Genomic DNA, 20522 nt, shown 5'->3' on the forward strand with positions numbered 1-20522 from the left:
GGATTTCCGGATATCTGTGTGACCTACTCTGACTACCTGCTGGTCTCATTCTGGGGCCAAGGAAAAGAATGGAAAGAGGCAGCTACCAAAGGCAGGAGACAGCAAGGAACTGGCTGCAGTTTGCTGCACGGTTACGATACCCACATCACGAGGTTTTTTTTTAAAGAGGCCTAGACATTATCCTACCTTTTGTAAAATCAGTATTAGTGTTATGGGCCGAATTGTGGTCCCTATTCTAAAACTTGTATATGGAAGTCCTAAATCCCAAGACCTCAGAATATGATTGCCTTAGGAGAAAAGTTCTTTTAAAAGGCAATTAAGTTAAAATGAGGTCATTAGGTTGGGTCCTAGTCCAACATGATCGCTATCTTTATAAGAAGAAGAGATTAGGACACAAATGTGCACAAAGGGACAACCATGTAATGACACAGGGAGAGAAAGGCCATCCACAAACCAAAGAGAAAGGCCTTGGAAGCAATAACCCTGCCAACACCTTAATCTGGGCCTTCTGGCCTCCAGAATTGTGAAAAAAATGCATTTCTGCTGTGTGAGGCCTCCACTCTGTGATACTTTGCTATGGCAGCCCGAGCAAACCAATACAGGTACGTAGTGCTACCTTTCTGGGCATCCATTTGGTAGATTCCATGGCGCCATTCTCCTTTTCTCAAAATTAAGCAGAGAGAATCCAGGGCTTACACAAGAAGCCAGCCTAGAAGAAGGCCTTTTCTTAGAAAAGCTCTTTCCTTAGAAAAGGACAGGGAACATCAAGTCAAGAGTACTCATGCTCCAGGGGCGCCTGGGTGGCTCCGTGGGTTAAAGCCTCTGCCTTCGGCTCAGGTCATGATCCCAGGGTCCTGGGGGTGAGCCCCACATTGGGCTCTCTGCTCAGCAGGGAGCCTGCTTCCCCCCCTCCCTTTCTTCCTGCCTCTCTGCCTACTTGTGATCTCTGTCTATCAAATAAATAAATAAAATCTTAAAAAAAAAAAAAAAGAGTACTTATACTCCAAAACAAACTCTGTGTTGTAGAAAAAGCTGGGGATATCTGGAAATCCAGAAACTGTTCCCATTTTGAATAGCCCTGAGAAAATCACTTTTCACCTTAGTTTTTCCGTCTGCAACATGTTGGCCCTGCCTGTATCTTCCAGCACCTATAACATAGTAGATGCCCACTAAATTCGTTCAGGCAGTAGTATGGAGTGCCTATGATTATGGATACAGAAATGAACAAAATAAGCAGTTCCTGCACCCTCTGGTAGGGGAAAGGAGAGGATAGTAAACAAATGAATATGCAATATCGGTATGCACATCCCAGATCCACTTGTCCCCACCTGTCCCCCAGGTCTAAGCTGATAGTCACCCCAGCACCAACTCATACAGTTCCTTTAACAGTAAAGCCCCATCTTTCCACTAACTCCCCAGGGGTTGGAGAGCCACAGTATCTCCTGTGCCCAAGTCCAGAGTGCCTGTTGGATCTAGGTAATAAAACAGAAGTTTTAAAAGAAGAATGCAAGGTTAAGTCGCTTTGAACATTAAGGCACTGAGCCTGGGAAAGGAGAGGAAAGAAACAAAAAGTTTACTTGGCTGGGCTTGGGGGAAAGCCAGGAAAGACTAGAAAATTTGGGAAGTGGGAAGAAAAAGTCTTTGGGGTAGCATCTATGTATGGGCGATGTTGAGAATGAGATATATGGGAACGGGGGTGATCGGCTGTTCATTTTGAAAATACTCGTTCTTGTGAGCCTGCTGTTCCCCTGACTAAGGCAGCCTGTGGGGTTTCCCAGCAGGAAGACCCAGCTCCATGGGGGTTTTGGCTGAGAGTTCACATGTCTTAATCTGGTTCACGTTTCCCTTTTAACACTCTTAAACACAGAAAACATCATGCCCTGAAACACCCTGTGAAACCCCCCAAATGGCAAATGGCAACCCCCAAAGCAACCCAGGGTCTTCAGATTTGCTCTCTCCTTCACCTCTCTGCACACAGTCCTGTAGGTACTTCCAGTACCAGAGAAAGCTCCCCCAGCAATAACATTCTTTAACCATAGGAGAAAGCTGACCTCTCAAAAGAGTAAATTTATTTAAATGTTAGTGATTCGTAGCAATTTTTGTCATCTTCTTTTAATGGAAATCTAAATGAGAAAAAAAAATCCTTATTCAGAAGGAATGAGAAACAGGGATTGAATGAAATGTGATAAACAGAAATTCTCCCTTCTTTAAATTTTATTATACTGCAGCAGACTCAAGTCAGCACAACTGAAATGCAAGGAACCTTAAGTTCAGGATTTCACAGTGGCTCTTTTAAAGGTCAGTTGGGCTTGGCTACTCTCGTAATAGATGAGCGAAGTTCTGGATGAGGCTCCTGCAGACAGGGGGTGGGGCAACAGCCACCTAGGCCCAGAGCTTGGGTCAAGGCATTAATTGCTTTGGTTTGTGAACCACCACAGGCTTAAATGCTGCCTCCCTGTGCCTTGGAGATATCCAAGTGTGAATCAAAACTTCATCCTCTGTTCTCTCCCATTTGGCTGCACAACCAGCAAAGAGAGAGCAACAGGGGTATCCCAGGAGTTTTTGTCCTATAACCTGTCCCAGAAGTAGGTCCTGGGAGAGGCACTGGGCACGGGAGGGCACAGATTGGGCCCAAAGCTGCTCTTCTGTGTCATTAACAAATCTCATGGAGAGTCAAGTTCAGTTTGAAATTTCAGTCTGACCTTTGCAATCTCTAGGTGTGTGTTTGATGAGGAAATTTACTGCTCAAATTGCTTTGTTTTTTCAGCTTGAAATGTATTTACATTCACAGTCCTTGCAAAACAGCTAATCCTGCTTCGGGTCAACATCTAAAGATGATACATCATGAAACTCTATTGTTTGTCAATAACTGGGGAGAAAGTCACTAGGTTAATTTTTTCATCCTGCGTAGGCTTTGCTATACCTAGTATGTGTGTGTGCGCGCGCTCGCGTGTGCGTGTGTGCGTGTGTGTGTGTGTCTTATTTTAAAAAACTTCCTATTAAACAATTTTTATCTGTTCGTATATCTTGCTATATATAGGTATATATATACACCTATATATATGAACATATATAAATACAAACACATATTTCTTATTTTAATAGGTAGATCTTATTAGATTTATTTGAATCTATTACTTATTATTTATTTATATCTATTACTACTCAATAGATGTATCTATTGTTTCTTATTTTAATAGATGTGTCTTACTATCATTAAATAGCTTGCATTGCTAATAAAAATTGATAACACATACTGTTCTGAGTGCTTTATATATGCTAATTTATTCAGATGGTATGGTATTATTAGTACCTCCTATTTTACAGATGAGGAAATTGAGGCACAGAAATCATAGATAGTATAAACACTGCATTGGGATCATAAAAATGAAAATAAGTAGACTAGCTGTTACATGTATTTTGCATAGTTTCAGTGTATTAAATGTCTATTTCATTGATTTCAAGAAATGTGTCAGATTTTAGACACTTTTTTACTAAGAAGACGGATTAGAGAAGAAAAATATACAAGAGAAGATTAAAATCTTTCTCAGCACACACAGCTACCATTTAATATCCTACGCTTAGATTTAGGTAGTAACAGGATGTGAATATATGTGTCTAACTTCACCTGCTGAGAAGTTCACAGGGAAGAGCTAACAGTCTGATGACACTCCTGTCCTCAAACTCTATGTTGTATCATTATTGCATATATTGCCCATATTTCCTAGGGTTCTTGTTAGAATTAAATGGAACAACATATTAAAGAATTTGACATATTTGTTTAATAAATGTTCTGTGAATGGTAGTTGTTTTTCATTAACTGAGTTCCTCCGATAATCACCCTCTTGAAAAAGAGCAGAGTATCCAAGGTTGGGGTTTAGATATGATTGGAAAACTATGACAAGTTTTAAGGAAGAACCATGAAGCACATGAAAAAGAAAAACATAGAAATTTCTCTGATACCATGAGTTAGAGAACTCAGAATAAGGGTTAAATTATACACAAGAATGATGTTTCTGGGTAAATGTGGTAACAGCTTCTTAAACCAGCCTTAAGAGAATTTTGTAGAAACTGAAGTCTGACCTGTAAGCTCTTGGGGCCAAGGCAATTCTATTGTGGTGCCCCTTTGGAAAGAGTGGGACATGGAAGAGAGGAGCTGCTTGCAAATGGTGAAAGGAAGATGGGCTCTACTGACCCAGAAGGCAGAGCATCATGCTGTCTAGTGGAAGTGAATGGCGGCATTGGAGGAGGTACCCGCCAGGGCTGAAGGTTGAGCAGAGACCTAGAGACAGGCAGTAGCCAGGAACATAGTGGATGATGGGAGACTTGGGTTGGACCTGGAAGCAGGTGTTCAGTCAGCTTACGCAGTGGAATGTGGAGCAGTGTTTTGGGCCGGGTGTGATACCATGGAGAAGGAGCACTAAGAAGCTGCTTCTTAAGGGGCATGTAAGGCACCCCCTGAGGATTTTTTGGATGCCAGAGGTGAGTTTAAATCTCAGAAGGGGTCCCTTAAGTCTTCCAGGTGCCATAGTGAAGAATACAGCCAACAAAATTTAGGTCTAAATGTTAAAAAGATCTGGGGGGTCCTGGGTAGCTCAGTCGGTTAAGCATCTGACTCTTGATTTTGGCTCAAGTCATGATTTCACAATTGTGAGATCAAGCCCTGTGATGGGCATGGAGCCTGCTTAAGATTCTGTCTCTCCATTTCCCTCTATTCTCACCCCCCTAAAAAAAAATAATAAATGTTGGAAAGACTTATTTATATGCTGTGGGTGCTGACACTTAGGTTTGGGACTCAAAGGATGGACATATTTGATATGAAAGTAGATGAAGGAAAAACCACTTAAAGCAACATTTCTCAAATTAACATTTGCGGCCACTTAGAGGTCATTGGTCAGTTCTAAGAATAATTTCATAATAATGTATTTTAGTTTTTTCCCTAGTCCATCTTCCCAGAGGGACAACACACAGAACAAACCACAGGCTTTTCTAAGAAATAGGAAGGCACTGGGAAAACCAGGGAAAGGAGTGGGAGAATAATGTAGGTTGCGAGAACCTGAAGGCAAAATCAAGAATACTAATGGAAATAATAAGGCTACAACTATTTATGACAAATAACAAACTTAAGTGACAAATACCAGATTTTGTTTTTTAAGAAACTTGAACCAACAAGCCAAGACCAGTTCAGTTTGGGGCCTAGCCTTTTTTGAAAATAATTGCTCTTACTAACAAACAGGAATTTGCCTGAATAGAAAGTACAAGTCAAAACACAGAAAGATTTAGTAAAAAGATGCACAGGTTTTCTGCAGCTCACATAGATGAGTCACACAATCCCCTCAGGGAATACAATTAAAGACAAAGGACCAGGGAAAATCCAGGAGGCAGGGTATTTCATCACATTATGGGGAGTAGGATAGTGTACAAAGTATGGCCATGCCGTCTGGGTGATCCGGGTTATGCATGGCATAACTTTATGAGGCACACAGAAAGGAAGTGTGCCATCCCCACAGCTGAAAATTAAATCACTCTGGAAATGAAACTAGTAAAAATCCTTACACAGAGATAATTAACCCCTTGTAAAAATAATCCAAGAGACTGTCTTGAAATAAGTGATTCAGGAAGATTTGGATATCCACAAACAGAAAAAAACCAGATTAGGGCTGGAATGTGATTTTGTAAAAAAGTCACAAGACGACTGAGCTATTTTCTACTGTATGGTGTGAGGAAGGATAGTGCTAATGGAGAGCACTGATCTTCATGGAACCTAGGAAAAGAAAGGTGAAGGAAAGTCCTGGTCATTGTTTTTCTCATACTGCCTAAAATGAGTAGGAAGCTTTAGACACAGGCGTGTCCTCTCCTGCAGGGACAGCAGCTGGAGTGCAGAAACCACTAACCAAGCTTTTCAGTGAGAATGCCTAATGTAGCCTCTTGTCCTTCTAAAATCTTTTCTATGAAATTGGATTAAAACCTAATATCCCAAAGTTAGAATCATTTATAACATAAGAAGTTGGGTCTGAAGTGTTCTCCTCAACTAAAACACAGACATTTTAGCCTAGAGACTTTAGTAACATGTTTCTAAGATTCTATATTTTAGTTTGGATGCTCAGACTTGATTTGTTTTTTTACACTTACTCATTGGTTCTGGAATATGCTCTAGATAAATACAAAATGAATTCTCTCTCTCTCTCACACACACACACACACACACTCACACACACACACACACACACACACACACACACCACAAATACTTGTTGGGAAAAAACAAGCAGAGTCAGAAGGCATTGAAAAAAATGTTATAGTACAGATTTCTAGAGTTCCTTATGCTAGTCTTTATTTCCTACGTCCTCCTTTTCTTCATAAAAGTGAGTTTGGGTGTCAAATGCAGATGTGATAAAAAAAAAAAATCCCTAAAAAATGAATGAGATTTCTGCTTCCAAAAAGTGGAATAACAGGAAACAGATTTATTCCCCCAACAAAAGCAAACAAACAAAATACATAAAAGAATGGTTTTCAAGACACTGGATATTAGGCATTAAAGGATACCTGAGACACAGAGGACAAACAAGGTGAGCCCTACATAGTCCTAGCTTATCTAACTGACAGTTGTAGAACATTCTACCCAACAGCAGCAGAAGCTATTATTATTATTTTTAAATATACATGAAATATTTAGCAAAATAGACCATACTCTAGGCCATAAACGAATCTCAATACAGTTAGAAAACCTCAAATCACACCAAGTGTGTTCTTTGACTATAATGGAATTTTATTAGAAATCAAGAGTAAAAAGATATCTGGTCAATCCCCAAATATTTGGGAACTAAATAATACACTTCTAAGTAACCCATGGGTCAAAGAAAAACTCAAAATGAAAGTTAGAAAGTATTTTAACCTGAACAAAAGCATAATATATCAGAATATGTGGGATGCCACTAAAGCAGTACATAGGGGTAAATTTGTAGCAATAATGCCTATGTTAGAAAATAAGAAAAATCACAAACCAATGACCTCAGCTTCACTTTAACCAGAAAAAGAAGACAAAAAACAAGACAAAAAAAAAAAAAAAAAAAAACTAAGTGAGCAGAAGAAAAGAAACAATAAAGTGGAAATCAATGATGTAGAATATAAAAAAAACAAAAGAGAAAATCAATGACACCCAAAGTTTCCTTAAGAGAAATAAAACTGGCAAACCTTTAACAAGATTGACTGGGAAAAGAAAAACAGAAAAAAACAAGTTCTCAATATCAGGAATGACATGTGATATTTCTGTAGAGTCTACAGATAGTAAATGGATAAATAAGGAAACATTATGAACAAGTTTATGCCTATAAATTTGAAAACCTGTATGAAATGGACAAATTCCTTGAAAGACCAAAAAAAAAAAAAAGGTTAAAAAGAGAGATAATCTGAATTTCCCTATATCTGCTATAGAAATTGAAAGCATAATTAAAAACCTTTCTACAATGAGGAGTGCCTGGGTGGCTCAGTTGGTTGAGTATCTGACTCTTGATTTCAGGTCAGGTCATGATCTCAGGGTTGTGAGATCGAGCTTGACCTCAGGCTCCGCACTGGGCCTGGAGCCTGCAAGAGATTTTCTCTTCCCCTTTCCCTCTGCCACTGCCCCCTTAAAAACAAAACAAAACAAAAAACCTTCCCACAAAGAGAAACCCAAGCCCAGATGGCTCCAGAGATAAATTCTATCAAATGCTTAATGAAAAAATTATTCTTTGAGGCCAGCATTAAGCTAATATCAAAACAAAAGACATTACAAGAAAACTAAAGACCAATATTCCTCATGAACATAGATGGAAAAGTTTTTAAACGAAATATTAGCAAGTCAAATCCAATGCATAAAAGGAAAATATATCATAGCTAAATGGGGTTTATAGTCCAGTAATGCAGAGTTCATCTAACATACAAAAATCAGTGAAATAATTCACCATATAAACAAAGTACAAAGAAAATCATGATCATCTCATTAATGCAGCAAAAGTGTTTGACCAAATGCAACATCTATTTTTGACAAAACCTCTCATCAAATTAAAAATAGAAGAGAACCTCTTTAAGCTGATAAAAGACATCTATGAAAACCCTATAGTTAAGATCATACTTAATGGCATAAGACTGAATGTTTTTCACTTATACCATTTCTATTCAACATATATTTCTAGTACTGGAGGTTCTAGCTAGTGCAATCAGCCAAGAAATAAAATAAAAAGCATTCAGATTAAAAAGGAAGAAGTAAAACTGTCTTTATTCATAAACAACACCACTGTCTATGCAGAAAAATTTATGGAAGCTATGAAAAGCTAGTAGAACTAGTAAGTGGGTTTAGTAAAGTTGCAGGATACAAGATCAATATATACAAAAATCAAATGTATTTCTAAATACCGGCAAAAAATTACAGATTGAAAAATAATTAAATGCTATTTACAATAGCATCGGGGTGCCTGGGTGGCTCAGATAGTTAAGTGTCTGCCTTTAGCTCAGGTCATGATCTCAGGGTCCTGGGATGGAGTCCCACATCGGACTACCTGCTCAGTGGGGAGTCTGCTTCTCCCTCTCCTCTCTGCTTGTGCTCTCTCTCCAATGAATAAATAAAAATTTTAAAAAAAACAATAGCATAAAAATATGAAACACTTAGGGATAAATGTGATGAAAGATGTAAAAGAACTGTACATTATAAACTATAAAACATTGCTGAGAAAAATTAAAGATCTAAATAAATGAATAAGTATTTCTTATTCATAGATCAGAAGACTCAACATAGTTATGATGTTCATTCTCCCCAAATTGATCTACATATAGGATGCAATCTCAATTGAAATCCTAGCAGGATTTTTGTAGAAGTTAACAAACTATTTTCAAAATTCAAATGAGAATGCAAAAGACCTAGAATTGCCTAAAATAACTTTGAAAATGAAGAACAAAATTGGAAGGCTAATAATACTTAATTTCAATACTTATAACACTACCATAATTAAAGCAATATGGAGGTACTAGTACAAATACAAATAAGTAATTAACACATGGAACAGAAAAGTCTAGAAATAGACCTATATAGACAACTCATTTTATATTAAGGTGAAAAGGCAATTTAGTAGAGAAAGGATAGTCTGTTCAAAAACGTACTGGAAAGATTGAATATTCATGCATAAAAAAATAAACCTCACAGTATAAACAAATGTTAATTCAAAATGAACCACAGACCTAAAAGTAAAATCTTAAAATATGAAGCATTTAGAAGAAAACCTAGAATATCACTGTGACCTTGGGTTAGGCAAAGATTTCTAGATTTCAAAAGCATGATCCATAAAAAGAGCAAATTGATAAAGTGAACTTTACCAAAATCCAAAACTTCTGCTCTTCAAAAGACAATGTTAAGAGAAGGAAAAAATAAGCTACAGACTGGAAGAGTAAATTTTCAAATTAGAAATCTGGTAAGAAATTTGTATCCAGAATATATAAAGAACTCACAAAACTCAGTTATAATAAAACATCAACTTTTTTAAATGGACATAAGATTTAAACAGATACTTCACCAAAAAAGATATATGGATGTTAAAAAAAAAGCACATGAAAAGATTTCCAACATCTTTAGTCATTAGAGAAAAGTAAATTTATTTCTTTTTCTTTTTTGTTGAGGTATAATTGACAAAATTATATCTATTTAAAGTGCACATGATGTTTTGATATACATATACAATGTGAAATGACTAGCGTAATCAAATTAATTAACATAACCATCACCTCACTATTAGATTTTTTCTTTTCATTTTTTTCCTTTGACAAAAACATTTAAGATCTACTCTTAGCAAATTTCAAATATATAATACATACACTTATTAAACTATAGCCACCATGCTGTATGAGAAATGCAAATTTAAACTACAATGAAATACTACTATACTCTATTAGAATGGCTAAAGATTAAAAGACTGCCATACCAAGTGTTGGCTAGGACATTAGTTTCCTAGGGTTCCCAGAAAAAAGTATCACAAATTAGGTGGCTTAAACAACAGTAATTTAATGTCTCACAGTTGTGAAGGCTAGAAGTCCAAAATCAGTGTTGGAAGAGTTGGTCGGCTCCTTCTGAGGTTATAAGGGAGAAACTGTCCCAGACTCTCTCCTGGTTTGTGGTGGTTTGCTGGCAATCTTTGCCATTTTTTTTAAGCTTTTGTTTATTTATTTGACAGAGAGAGAGCACAAACAGGAGGAGCAGCAGTGAGACACAAGGGAGAACAGCCTCCCCGCTGAGGAGAGATGCAGGGCTCCATCCCAGAATCCTGGGATCATGACCCACGCTGAAGGTAGATGCTTAACCTACTGAGCCACTTGGGCACCCCAATCTTTGGCATTCTTTGGCTTGTAGATGCATCACCTCAGTCTCTGCTTTCTTCTTCATATAATGTTTTCCCTGTGTACGTGTTCTTTCTCTGTACCCTAATGTCCATTTTTCATAAAGACACCGGTCATCTTAACTTGATTGTCTGCAAACACCTTATTTCCAAATAAGGTCACATTAACAAGTACTGAGGGTTAGCCTCTCAAGATCTTTGGGAGAGAATACAATTCAAACCATAAGAAGATATGGAAGGGGGCACCTTCATGCCTAGGTGGTTAAGCATCCTTCATCTCAGGTCATTATCCCAGGGTCCTGGGATCGAGGCCCACAATGGGCTCCCTGCTTGGCAGGAAGCCTGCTTCTTCCTCTCCCACTCTCTCTACTTGTGTTCCCTCTCTCACTGTGTCTTTCTCTGTCAAATAAATAAATAAAATCTTTAAAAAAAAAAAGAGAAAGAGAGAGAGAGAAGGTATGGAAGAATTGAAACTCTCACAAACTGCTGATGAGAATGTAAAATGGTACAACCACTCTAGAAAACAATTTGGTAGTTTCTTTAAAAGTTAAACATATAGGGGCTCCTGGGTGGCTCAGTGGGTTAAAGCCTCTGCCTTCGGCTCAGGTCATGATCCCAGGGTCCTGGGATCGAGCCCCACATCGAGCTCTCTGCTTGGCGGGGACCCTGCTTCCTCCTCTCTCTCTGCCTGCCTCTCTGCCTACTTGTGATCTCTATCTGTCGAATAAATAAATAAAATCTTTAAAAAAAAAAAGTTAAACATATAACAACAATATCATCCAGTTATTCTACTTATAGGTATTTACCCAAGAAAAATGAAAAGATATGCCCACACGAGGATTTGTACACAAATGTTCATAGAGACTTTATTTATAATAGCATGAAATTGGAAACAATCCAAATATCCATCAGCAGGCAAATGGATAGATCAATAGCTGGCTGGGGTCTGGGATGAAGTGGGATGGCAAAGAGGGCTTACCAAGGATCACAGTGAAATTTATACGGATGATAGATACATTCACTACCTTGATTATAATAATGGTTTCATGGGTATATAGATATGTCAAAAATTCTCAAATTGTACATTTTAAATTTATGCAGTTTTTTGTTTTTCAATTTGATCTCAATAAAAATACAGCAAAAGGCCTTTTATAATTTTGTAACTATATTCACAGGGAATGTATTTAAACTATTATTTAACCCATCAGTCCTAGTTAAGTTTCTGACCTTATATTAATAAATTGCTTTTTTCTAGTAACAAAATGCCAATAAAGCCATTATGCTGAAACAAAACTAGATATTGATTTATAATCATAATGCAGAAAAAAATTAAGCTATATTCAAGAGTTCCCGGTCATTTAGCCACCCATTCCTTCCCCTTTTATAGAAATCCATACATTTGGGGCGCCTGGGTGGCTCGGTGGGTTAAAGCTTCTGCCTTCGGCTCAGGTCATGATCCCAGGGTCCTGGGATCGAGCCCCGCACCAGGCTCTCTGCTCCGCGGGGAGCCTGCTTCCTCCTCTCTCTCTCTTTGCCTGCTTCTCTGCCTACTTGTGATCTCTCTCAAATAAATAAATAAAATCTTAAAAAAAAAAAAAAGAAATCCATACATTTAACAATACTGTGATTCCTGTTTCAACTCAAAAAAATAGGTAAGCTATGGAAAAGCCAAGTAGCATGCCTTAGATAACTCCCAGGAGAACTAGCAATATCAAACAGGTTTGCCAATTTCCTGGTGTTCTGTTCACTGAACTTTACAGAGTTTCTTCTCAGAAAGCTGCACTGAAGTCTAATATTTAAACCAGTTAAACCTAAGAAAGGTCGGGGAAGCCCTCTATCTCCAAGTTTCTTTTCATAGCCCCATGACTATCCCCTCTCTAATCCCAGCTATCCTCCTTTTCTATTCTGAGGTTTTAGCATTTTAAATTGGCTGAGAAATAAAACTTAATGGGAGGGCCTCTGGGTGGCTCAGTTGGTTAAGCATCTGACTTGATTTCAGCTCAGGTCATGATCTCAGGGTTGTGAGATCGAGCCCGGTGTCAGCACAGAGCCTGCTTTAGATTCTCCCTCTCCCTCTGCCCCTCCTCACCCTGACTCTCCCTCTCTCTCTCTCAAATAATTAATTAATTAATTAATTAATAATAAATAAATCTTAACAATCTCTAACCCTGTGAGTGTACATGATAAGATTAGCATGAACATACCAGAAACTTCTTTGTCCCTGATTCATTAGGATCATTTTCCCTACCTCAGAATGCCTGTGGCTACATTTCTGCAGGCCCAGTTGTGCTGGCATTTGGCTCACATTATTTCTCATCTTACAATAATCCTGTAAGGTAGGTTTTTATTGTCCCACGTATAGAGACAAAACTTAGCAAGATTATGTAATTTGACCAAACTAACACAGCTAAGAAATAATGGAAGAAGGATTTTTTAACCCATCAGTTCTACCCTGCTCTCTATCTGCCTCCTTCTCAGACCCTTACATACTCCTTCAAGAGGAGAACACACTCACAGATTCTGTCTAGATTTTTCTGGGGAGTCTTTAGATGAAATTAAGAGGTGCAGCAACCCTTCTATTTCATTATTGTTTTTATTTAAAAGGAACATTGGTGATTACAAAAACTATCTTATATACATTTCAGAATATTAAATGGAATAGAATATCTAAATTACTAGAAAATGATTAATAGATGTTAAATAAATATAGATCACTCCCCAGCCTTTCCATTCAAGTTCTAGGAAAGGTAGAGCCCAAAGGTTGTCTCTGGTAGACAAACAGAGATACAAGGCTTTGAGAAAGCGCTTCGGTGAACATTCCCTCTGGAGGGTTCTCCTCCTTTGTTTACGGATGTGTGCCCCTTTGCCTGCTTCCTCTGCACATCCTTTCCAAGGTTACAGGCAGAAGAAGGCAGAAGAAAGCATGAGCATGCGGAAACTAGGCTCTGCACTGACAGGGCAGATTTCAGACATCCTGTGCACACCCAATGGAGACAGAGACTCAGCTAAAACATTCACGTGACTGGAACTTTCTTTCTGGCTAAATACCACACACTGGGAAAGCTGTTAATTGAATTAAATTGATATAAATTGCTGGCTGGATTAAGGTGAAAAACTAGTTCATTAACTTACTCTGAAACTGGCCCTTAGCCCAATGGGTTGTCCCTTGTTTTCTCCCGTTAGTACTCCAGCCACTGCGTGTGTTATTAGTTAAAATACCATGGTGTTGCTAAATCACAACATACAGTGATATTTCTAACACATCCAGAAGACCTTAATAAATGGCTGGGGGAAGGCTGCTAAAAATAGATATTAAATGGGTTAGAAAACTTCTGTCTTCGATAAACCAACATTCCTTTTTATCCACAGTACAGTTTCCTCTTAATGAGATAGCTTATCACATGAGGTTAACAGGCAGCTCAAGGTAGGGTTTTAGCAGTAAGTCACTTGAACTCCCTCAGGGTGCTCATCCATATATAATGACTACAGTAACATCTACCCCATGATGTGAGTGTTGTGGGTATTATCTAACAATTGTAATTACATTTCATGAGGATTCACTATTTGCCAGATTATGAGTGTTTTCCATATGTTATGGAAAATGCCTGTGGCTCCATTTCCGGAGGCTCAGTTGTGCCTGGTACCTAAAATCTAACATAATGATAACAGTAACAACCGCATTTGCTCTCATCCCCAAGCACGTACCCACAGCCTATGAATGGAGTGGATACTCGTATTATTCCATTTGACAGAAAGGAAACAGGCTGGGTAAGGTGCAATGACTTGGCATAGTCACAGAGCAGATTCCCAGACAGGCAGGGTGACCTTTTAACTACTACACCACGAGCAAAGCCTGGCACCCAACAAACACTCCATAAAAGACAGCTACTAAGAAGAAAGGAGGATGAGGGTATGGCTTTTCTCTCAATCCAGCAAGAAACCAAATTAATACTCATTCTTTCTTGCCCCCAAATATCTTTTATTTGTTTTAAGTAACAATAATTAATAATAAAAACCACTTTGCTGAGTATTTACTATGTGTCGGTCATTTTTCTTTTTCAGTTTTAACTCATGTAATCTCTGAAGAAGTTAGTGACTAGTTTTATGCTAATTGTGCAGACGAGGCAACTAAGGCACGTGGAGGTCATGCAAGTGACCCATCACACAACTAGTGAGTGACAAAGCCAGAATCTGAAACTAAGAGTCTGACCCCAGATTCCCCCCTCCATACTTCCACTTGCCACTCTGTGATCTGACATCAAGTTCTGTGTGACCCCACCACCATCATCAACCTTTCTCCTGTCAATATCTTCAACTCCCTTGTATGTAACATCTCGATTGGGTAACACCATTTAAGATGAAGCCCAGTGGCCCCCTTCTACCTGCATGTACCTGGGTTATTGAGCATTATTAAGAAAATACATGATCCATTATAAATTCATGGTCCTTGACCACATCTGTGTCCCTGGTAATGCTCAGATTTCCCACTACATAGCCGCAGCAGCTCTCTCTGTGGGCATCAGAACTAGCCTCACCTCCTTTCTTTGACTCCAGCTCTGTCCTCATTCCCAGTATATGAATTTCCCTGGTACTTCACAGAGAAACTAGAACCTAGTGGATGAGAGGACTCTCTACCCTCAGCGTTCAGACTTAATCTGGGTCTACAACCATTATTTCCTTCATTCCTGCTGTAACATGAATCCTTCTAACATGAATCCTTTTACTTTTTGCTCCAGAAATTTCTGCCTCTGACATTTCCAGTAGTAAATACCTTTGACTTCTCCCTCTCTGTTGGATCCTTCCCATCAACATTCAGACATGCTCAAGTCTCTGACCTAAAAACTAACAAAATGGTAATAATAACAACTGCATATGTTCTCATCCCCAAGCATGTACCCACAGCCCATACAGCTATTTCTCCTTCTCCCAATAACCATGAACTGCTTAAAAAAACTGTTTACAAAGATGGGATTGGGAGGGAGACAAACCATAAGAGACTCTTAATCTCACTAAACAAACAGGGTTGTTGGGGGCAGGTAGGGATAGGGTGGCTGGGGAGGGTATGTGCTATGGTGAGTGCTGTGAAATGTGTAAGCCTGATGATTCACAGACCCATACCCCTAAGGTAAATAACACATTATATGTTAATTTTAAAAATAAATAAAAATTTCTAAATTAATTAATTAATATTTTTAAAAGAAAGAAAGAAAGAACTGTTTACACTGGGTGGCTCTGCTCCAAGTCACCCCCAACCACTAAGGCATCTTGTGGCATCAATCACTAGAAGCACTCTCCTTAAGGTCCTAACTTAACTCCCTGTCCCTAAATCCAGTGCACATTTCTGTCCTGAATCCTTTGACCTCTCCAGAGTATATGAAACTGTTGATGGCTCTCTCCTTGAAATACTCCTCCCCAGCTTCTAGACACCTAAGCCCTTGTCAGTCTGCTTCTGTAGCTGTCCTTTAAATGTTCTTGTTCCCTCTGATTCTTTTCAGGCGTCTTCTCTTCTCTCTCAATCTACAACAGTCACATCTATTCCCATGGCTTTGATTATCAATAACAGATAACTTCCAAATGTATGTTCCCATCCTGTTCCTGATTTTAAAACACATATATGAAACTGTCCTATGGATATTTCCACCTGGATGTCCCATAAGTCTCTCCACATACCACATACTGAAATCCTACTCCTTCCCCAAACTTGTTCCTCAGTGGATGGGGCCCCCAGATTGGCCATGCCACAAAAGATATCATCATTCTTGTCAATTTCTCTATCTAACACACCTGATCTTGTTGATTCTTCCTCTTAAACATCTTGCAACATGCGTTCACTTCTCCCAGTCTGCCGCTGTCTCCTCTCTAGTCCAATCATGAGCCATCTTTTTGTCCAGACTCCTGCAGCAGTCTCCTCAGCCTCATAAAACACTCATGTCTAATCCATTCTCTATTCTACAGCAGGAATGTCCTCTCTAAAATGTAACACATAAATCTGGTTAAAGTGAAACCCCATAATGGTTTCCTACTGGTTTTAGCATGAATGTTTTCAACGTGATTTTGGACCTAGCCCCAGCTTTCCTATTTAGCTTCAGTGTTTCCAGAACCTCCCACCTCAATACCCAATCTCTCTGCTACAAAATATCCTCAGGTACTTTATGTCAACTCTCACCTCTATTCCTTCTGTCTAGAACATAGTTCAGCTAATTCTCTCACATTTCCATTCCCATTTCTAGGCAACTGCTATTCTGCTTTTGGTCACCACAGATTGGTTTACATTTTTCAGAATTTTAATGACTGATGTCCTTATAAGAAGTCCATATGAAGACACAGAGAGATATACAGGGAAGGAGGCAATGGGATAATGGAGGTAGATTTTTCAGTGATGCAGCTACAAGCCAGGTATGACAAGAATTACCAGCAGCCACCAGAAAGAAGGATGGAAGAGATTCTCCTTCAGAGCCTCAAGAAACAACCAACCTTGCCAACACCTTGATTTTGGACTTCCAGTCTAAAAAACTCTGAAAGAGGGGTGCGTGTGTAGCTCAGTCCATTGAGTGCCCAACTCTTGATTCCAGCTCCTGTCCTGATCTTAGGATCACAGAATCCAGTCCCACGTCAGGTCCCCACTCAGCGGGGAGTCTGCTGGAGATTCTCTCTCTTCCTCCCCCTCCGTCTCTCCTCCACCTCTCTCTCTCTGTCTCTCAACTAAATAAATCTTTTAAAAATAAAAATTTAATAAATTTAAAATTGTGAGAGAATAATTCCTGTTGTTTTAAGCCACCTAGTTGTACTTGCTACAGCTCTAGGAAACTAAGTACCTACATGTTTTTTAACTTTTCAAGACTGACAAACTGGTTTCCAAAGTGATCACGCCATTGTACACTCCTATCAGCAGTGTGTAAGAGTTCCAGTTTCTCCTCAACCTTGCTGACACTTAGTATAGTCAGCCTTTTCAATTTTAACCACTCAAGAGGTATATAGTAGTATACATTTGTGGTATAATTTGCATTTCCTTAATGCCTAACGGTCTTGAAAATAATTTCATATATTTATTTCCCATCTGAATATCTTCTTGGGTGAAGTGTCTGTTCAAATCTTTTGCCTATTTGTTACTTGGATTAGTTTCTTATTATTGAGTTTGAAGATTCTTTATATGGTCTAGATACAAGTTCTTTATATGATTTGCAAATATTTTGTCCCAGTTGGTGGTTTTCATTTTCATTTTCTTAACTGTACCTTTTGAGGTCAGCTAAGTATTCGAGGAGTCAGTTCAGATGCCTCTCTTTCTTAGAAACCTTCTCAGAGCTTTAAGCCTTGATGAGTGGCCCTCCTAAGTACTTGTCAAGTTTCAGATATATCCTCATATCATGATATGCATTGTATCCTATTATAATTGTTTGGCTACCTGTTTGCTTTTTCTCCTAGAATCTAAAGTTTTTGATCATGGGCCAGGATTCATTATGCCCTATTCTTTGTTGTAACCTCCATACCAGGACAAAAATTGACAGAAGGTACTTGCATTGGATAATTTTTCCCGACTCTCCAGAATCACTGTCCGTAGTTCTCTACCTTGTTCTGTGCTCTGTGAAGCTGACCTCTGTTGGCCCCTTGTCCACTGACTTCTGCCTGGGTTTGTCTGATGGGAAAAGAACAGAGTGTGGGGGAGAAGATAGAGCAGACTAGTCTCCGAGCGTCCTCTCTGACAAACCTTAGTTTGGTAGTAGTTGCTGTCCTGTGCCATTGGGTGTTCCCTGTCTCACGGGTATAGCTCTCACAAGGATCCTGTGAATGCTCCCTGCCCTTGTTCCTTTAATCCCAGGTGTAGCAACAACAGCTTCCAGAACTTGCTAGAAACTAGGTCTTCACCATCCTGTTTTGGTCCCTTTCACACTGCCCATACTTCATAGTTCTTTCATTAGATCTTCACTATAAATCCGAGCCTCCCCATTTCTTGCTGAGACCCTGATTCTCTGATTTCCTGCTCAAAAAATATTGGTTAATTTTGACCCTCACCATAACCCATACCTGAAGTGAGTTTTAAATCCCTGAATTTTCTCCACTGTTTTCATTCAACATAATTCAGATTCTAATGTTTTTCTCGAGTTTCAAATGACTCCAAACACTATATTCCTTTGAGCCCACCTCCCTTCATTCACTCATTCATTCAGCAGAAACTTTTTGACAACTCACTAAGTACCAGGAACGGTGCTGCCCTGCAGAGTCACAGAGAAGGAAAATATAGTCAGTCCCCCAAGGAACTCACATTCAAGTGAGAGATATAATCAAATAACTAAGTCTAATTCAAAGTGATACTTTGAGCAATGGAGAGATATGCAAAGGCCTGAAGGCACAGAGCTCTAGCCACCCCATTCCTGGCTGGGGTCAGAAGACAACAATACAACAGGACCCACCTTCCCACAAATGAACCCTCTCAGGAGGCCAGACTCTGTGCTAAGCACTGCACATACTTATTTAATACAGCAACACTATAAAGCAAAAGCAAATGTTACCATTTGCATTTTACACAGGAAACTGAGGCCAAAGGAGGCTAAGTAACCTGCTGGTAGGTGACAGAGCCCCTCTTTTAACCGTTATGTATCCTGTATCATAAATGTAACATACACACGCACACAAGACCGAGGTATGGGGAAAAATAATTTTCTCCAAGGCTAAAAGAGCTCTTTGCCACGGATGTTCACCTCAAAGCCACAATACTTCAGGAAGAGATGAAAAACTAGCTCTTTTCTGAGTCTTCTAATTGTTGAATAGGAAATGTGGTGTCGGGAGGCCAGGAAGCTGTCATCACCATTCTTCATTACACTAATTGCTCTTAGATGAAATATGGTTTGTTTCCCCTTTTACTCCTGCTCATATTCATAGCTCTGCTACTTTGGAATATTCTCTGCTTTGGGTCGAGGAAGGCTTTCTCCTTTTTTCATTATACAGAGGGTACAACTGAAGCCCAGGGCAGATGACTGTCTCACCTGGATCCCACAGCCAGTGGGTAACCCAATGTCCCAGTGACTAACGTCATTGGCCAGGATGCCCCAATAGCTGCCCTTTGCCCCAGCCCGGCCCATCTACTCACAGTTGCTTATACAAGCATTTCTCACTAAAACCGCTGTATTTTTTTTCACAGCTTCTTCCCGTCCCAACACAGCCTCTTCCTCCAACCTTTCTGAATACATCTAACCCTGTACAATCATTCTAGCTCCTCCTGACCTCTCTCCCTTTTTACTCTCCCTGCACTGTCCTTCACTAAAGATTGGCAACACTATTACACTTTGCTACCTGGTTATGCATGTGGATTGCACTTGACAGCTGTAGCAGATGCCAGCCCACTCAGGCCTGAATCACCTACTTTGAATATATTCCCATAGCACACAATGTGCTTCTGAGGCCACAGGAGAAATACTTCTACAGTCTCTTAAAGTCTCTACAGTCAGTATGCTAAAGGCATCCCTTTTCTGCATGTTTTCAGGCAGAGATGCTAACTTCTACGTCTAATGATATGCTATTGACTCAGTACCCACACTGGAAAGTCTCACATTCTCTCAGCCTCATCTCTTATTCCAGCTGCCTCTGTAGCAGCCAGCCCTGCACAGGCTGCCCCAGCTTCCTTCTGGGGCAATCTGACAGCACCTCACCTCTAGTCATGCCATACTTCTGTTGCTGTCTTCCACTGGGGCTCTGAGATGCCAAGGCATTGGACCACACTTAAAGCTCACCATTGCCAAAGAAATGTGCAGAGGAGTTAATAACCCTAGAATCAGCTTGCCCAGCAGGAATGGTAAGCCTATAGGTAAATGCTTTCCTCTTTTCCTCAGGACAGACAGTTCTGAGGCCTTCGGAGGCTCCTGAAGGACTGAACACATGTTGCTACTGCAGTGGCCAAGGCAGTGGCTTTCCCTTCTTCCCTATTTCACTCTGGTCTTCAATCCCATTTCCTGCCAGGGATCTCATCCTAGGTTATGCTTTTTGGGGAACCGGGCTAAAATAGTGCATTCTTCTGGTTGAGCTGCCATAAGAATATACCATACTTTGGGTGGTTTAAACAAGAGAAATCTATTTCTCACAGTTCTGGAGGCTATAAAGTCCAAGATCAAGGTGCAAAGTTTCAAGTTTCTGATGAGGGTTCTCTTCTTGGCCTGCATATGGTCTGTC

This window comes from Martes martes, assembly GCF_963455335.1.
Source record: "Martes martes genome assembly, chromosome: 3".
Lineage (NCBI taxonomy): Eukaryota > Metazoa > Chordata > Mammalia > Carnivora > Mustelidae > Martes > Martes martes.